Consider the following 5,273-nt stretch of genomic DNA (forward strand, 5'->3'; position numbering starts at 1 on the left):
CGCTATTCAGTGTCTTTTCTTCCGAGCAGAGTAGCAGGGAGTCTGGATGGATTGTGCAGACAGATGGCCTCCTTCACTGTCTACGCTTGTAAAAAAAGAGAGTATTTTATTTGCAGCGTTGTGACAGTCATTTTTACACTGTTAATTAACCCATGATGCTGCGTATACGCTGTTTGAGCCTTTGGCGCCTGGAGCGTCATAAACGCTGCATTCAAGCTCTTGAGATTTGAGTTTTTTAAATTAAAAATTCTTGTATGCTAGAGTGACGGAGGTCATCTTGCACCTGTTCACCCCCCTCGGGGATCGAACGTGCAACCTCGTCAACTACAACAGTCCGGCAATGGGAGACACAGTACGATACTGTATATCCCCCCCTGCTCTACACTATACTGTATATCCCCCCTGCTCTACAGATTACAAAAAGAAACACAGCATAATGCCATGTAGAAAAGAAAGGATCAAGCCCTCGATCACTATTCAGTGTCCTTTCTTCCTACCAGAGAAGCGGGGAGTCTGGGTGTAGAGGACAGACAGATGGCCTCCTTCACTGTCTACGCTTGTAAAAAAAAAGTATTTTATTTGCAGCGTTGTGACAGTCATTTCTAGACTGTTAATTAACCCATGATGCTGCGTATACGCTGTTTGAGCCGGGCGCCTGAAGCGTCATAAACGCTGCATTCAAGCTCTTGAGATTTGAGTTTTTTTAATTAAAAAATCTTGTATGCTAGAGCTGAATGAACACATTATAATGCAAGATGAGCGTCAGTAGCTTTTTAACTCAACTTATTTCAACGTTTTTTTATATGCTTTGAGGGCTGCGATATTTAGGTTTGTATAGGCTGAGGTCATTTGTTGCAGGTGGTAGGGGCCTTAGTCTAAAATGGGTTATCTGTAGCCTGGTAAACCAGCGCCATCCGCTGGGCGCCGAAATTTTTCAGCTGCGAGTGGGTCTGGCCTCGGTTCTGAGAACATTTTGAACACTGTGCCTTGAGTCTGGCAAAACCAATTACAACGCAGAGATTTGTTTTGAATCAAAGCGGGCAGGGTTTTGAGGGAGTGACGACGAAGCTTGCAACACCGTTGAGAAAGCACATCAACGGCAAAGATCACCGATTGGTCAGAGCATCGGCACGGTTTGAAAAAAAACAACAGGTTGTTCTCATCAGCAATCGTCCGAGGTAACGTTCATCTGGGCCAGACTAAATTACTTCGGTCTCACATTTAGGCTGGTTTATCAGGCTAGGTTATCAGAGCCATATGCAGCAACACTGTTGAAGTTGTTACTCAGCAGCCCAATAATGCCGTGTCCAGACCAAGAGCGAACTACGCTGCCTGGTAGCGTGGGTAGCAGAAGAAGTTTCGCCTTGAATTCGCTGTATTCGCTCGAGACGCAGCATTGACATGTTTGATTCAGCTAATCACATAACGGCTCTGGCTTGACAGCCTGGGACATTCGGAGATATGAACGTTCCGATTGGTTTTCGCCGAACAGCGTCAGAGCGAATTCGCCTGCGATTAGATTAAGTTTAATCGTCAAAATTCGCTCTGGTCGCGCAAGAAGCTTCGCTCCTGGCGAATTCGCTTTGGTAGCGCAGGTCGCGTGCCCTCCATACAGAAATAATGGCTTCCGTCGCTTCATTCGCTCTTGGTCTGTACACGGCATAATGCTTCATGATGTTCATTCCACACCCTGGAGGGTTGTAGAACCGCAGTACTGCACTACAACGACTACCACACAGAGACTTTATAGGTAGTAATACATTTTGACTTGGTCAAGACCATTCTGATAACAGCTGATTTATAATAGGGCCCATGGAACGTTGTATAACCATAGTACTGCACTACTATGACTACCACACAGAGCCTTTATAGGTAGTAACACATTTTGACTTGGTCAAGGCCATTCTGATAACAGCTAATTGACAATTGGGGGCTTGTCTTAACGGGCTAAGTGTAGCAGGTGAATATGGCATCCATACCTGCTGTGCCTTTTAGAGTGTTTTGTTCGGTGCGTAATTCCAAAATAATAATTTAAAAAAACATTAGGAAAGGAAAGCAGTTACACACACAAAAATCTGTGTAAATCAGGGAAAACTGTCTATTGTTATTGAAAAAGCTGAAAAAAACAAATGTTTCGGGACTCTAGCCAATCATCATTATGCTGTTCCCAGTTGGGTACTTTTGTTGAAGTTATGCAATATCTACTGTGCGCACTTAACAAGACAATGAAGGGGGAAGAAAGAAAAGTGTCATTGTAAATGGTGAATAAAATAGCAATGCAGCACATTGGCTTATAATCGTCCCCTAAGTGGACCACACTAACGGAAAGCTTAAGGAGTGCGCAGAAGAGAACTGGAGGAGACTGGAATTCACTGAACTGAAATACTGTATGTTTATACTGAGCAAAAACAAAAAACACGGCCAATTAGTTTGCATTTGAGCTGGTTAAACACTCTTGAACACGCGCACACACACACACACACACACACACACACACACACACACACACACACACACACACACACAGACACAGTGTACACACTTGTAGGCTGGCTGAAAAATTGGTCTGATGCTGCCAGGGGGCTAATTCGTTAGCATGCTTGACCTAGAAAGGCTACAAGTTATTCCCCAGACACTGGGTAAGCTAGTCACAGGCTCTGCCTCTGCCCCACCAACACACAGTAAATCACAGCAATAAACAACAGCCCTCAGAGAGAGATAGAGAAAGAGATAGCAGGCGTGTGGCTGAATTGTGTGGGTATTGTGTCAGTGTGTGCGTGTGTGTGCGTGTGTGTGTGTTTGTGTGTGTGTGTGTGTGTGTGTGTGTGTGTGTGTGTGTGTGTGTGTGTGTGTGTGTGTGTGTGTGTGTGTGTGTGTGTGCCTGTCTAGCGAGCGAGCCATTACAGAGATGGAGACACAGCAAGATCATAACTGTCTGTGTGTGTGTGTTTGTGTGTGTGTGTTTGTGTGTGTGTGTGTGTGTGTGTTTGTGTGTGTGTATGTGTGTGTGCGTGCATATGTGTCAGACTTTGTATGGCGAAGCAAGGCATAAGTGAAAGAGTGAACACAGACCTATAGGACGATAAGACAGTGTGAGGCCGGACGTGAAAAGGCAAAGACAGAGGGATAGAGAGAGATGGAGAGGGAAGAAGAGATACCCCAGTAGGGATGTTGCTTTTCTTTGCTGTGGTGGTGGTCCACATTTCAGGCAAAACACGGAAGAGCAAATCGTCAATGCTGGAGCAGGGTCAGATCGAGCCATTTTGGGGCCCTAGGCGAAATATAAACATGGGGCCCTCAAAAGTCATTATGTAAGGGTTAACGTTCGGCGAGAAGGTCGCTACCGTGGAATAGCAGCACGACAGAGAGAATCTTTAGACCCCGACGCGGAGCGGAGGGGTCTTGTTCTCTCTGAAGTGCTGCTATTCCACAAAGCGACCGACTCGCCGAAAGTTAACCCGCTTATTATATGGATATACTTAAATGATTCACACATGGCGGGGACATTTCTTTAGACCTATTTAATGTTAAGATTGTTGCTGCAAAAAACAAAACAGTGCCGTTGTGGAACACCGCTAGGCAACAGCTAGGTAGCCAGGACAACAGGTGTTGTCTATCACAGCAGCTGATTAGAGTGACAAAAGACCGGACCCCCTGCGGAGTGATATGAAACATTCGCTTTAGCCACTGACTTGTATACAAGCCAGTGGCTTTAGCAGTGAACGTCTTGTTGCCATTGACAGCGGTAGCCAGGACAACGGATGCTGTCTATCACAGCAGCTGATTAGAGTCTTGTTGAAAAGTCGCTTTAGCAGTGAAAAGTCTTGTTGCCATTGACAGCGGTCTGTTATAGACCAACCCGTCCGTTATCGAAAAATAACAGACGTCCGAACGTTGGGGAGCCCCGTTGAAATGAATGGAGCATTCGACAGATGACGTCACAACCATATAATAAAGAAATATAATTCTGTTTTGGTGCTATTTTCATGTATTTGTCTCATATCTTCGAATACTTTACACAAGTCACAAATAAAGATCAAGCTAATTTTTGTGTGTGTTTTACGCAACTGGTATGACAGTTGAGGCCCCGAAGGAGGACAGATTTGGTCTGGGCCCTCGGCAATTGCCTAGGTTTGCCCTAATGGAAAGTCTGCCTCTGTGCTGGAGACAAGCAACGAACAAAATGGACAAAAAGGAGGAGGGGGAGAAGGGAAAAAAAAATCAAGAAGAAAGGAAATCAATAAAAAGAAGAAAAAAAAAACTAGACTGGTGTGGAAAAAAGCAAAGAAACACAAAGAAAAGAGCAATAAAGGAGTGAAGACAATGCAGACTGAATGATGGGCGGCCCCACCAGACAAAGCCAATAAGGCAGTAATTGTGTAATTTGTCAAATCGAGTTTAGACTTTGTAACATCCTCTTTCTCTTGATGTGTCAGAATCATGTGTTTCTTCCTGCCATTTCAAAAACTGCATAAAAAAAGCGTCACGTCTATTTTAGATAGCTACAACATTTCACAATGTTCACAGTGTTAAAGCATTCTCTTCTGAGCAGTGTTGTTCAATTTTAAAGGGCATTCTATCTGCATGCGTATGCTCACGTACTGCCCTGTTCCTTTTGTAGTCTAGCTCAGTGGTTTGCAAAGTGTGGGCCGGGGACTCCTGGGGGGGAGAAGAGAAGACGCAAAAGTGGCGTCTTGTCTTCATTTTTTAATTCGCGTTTAGACGAGCATTCTTATGGGGAAATCTTTGTTTATATGAAGACGCAAGAGTATGTGTCACCAACGTGGTGCCCACGGGCGCCAGGTAGCCCTCCAGGAGCTTCCGAGGTGCCCTCCAAGGATGTTAATAAATAGTGACGACTACCAGATTTTAGTCACAGTTAGTGTTTTTCCTCATTTAAATATAAGATTATTTCTTTATAACCTATAAGCAAATCATCATTCAATCATAGTGTGATTTGGGAATGATGTCAAGATATCAGTGGAGGATTTTGAACAAAAGTAGCCCTTGGGTAGCCCTTGGTAGCACTCGGGTAGCCCTTGGTAGCCCTCAGACCCAGAAAGGTTGGGGACCCCTGCGCAAGAGTATGTGGTATTCTACTGTCTATACATTCCAGACCGCTGGGTGGCGGTGTGATAGAACCCGGGCATGTCCGCGAGCATTCTAATTTGACACATTCTAATTTGACAGTTTAGCGTTTTGGCCATTTAGACGGAGACTCAACTCGGCCCGTCTTCAAAACTCTACACTCTGGAAGGAGTCCTCAGATTTTT

This window comes from Engraulis encrasicolus, chromosome 17 (assembly GCF_034702125.1).
Source record: "Engraulis encrasicolus isolate BLACKSEA-1 chromosome 17, IST_EnEncr_1.0, whole genome shotgun sequence".
In the NCBI taxonomy this organism is placed as follows: Eukaryota; Metazoa; Chordata; class Actinopteri; order Clupeiformes; family Engraulidae; genus Engraulis; species Engraulis encrasicolus.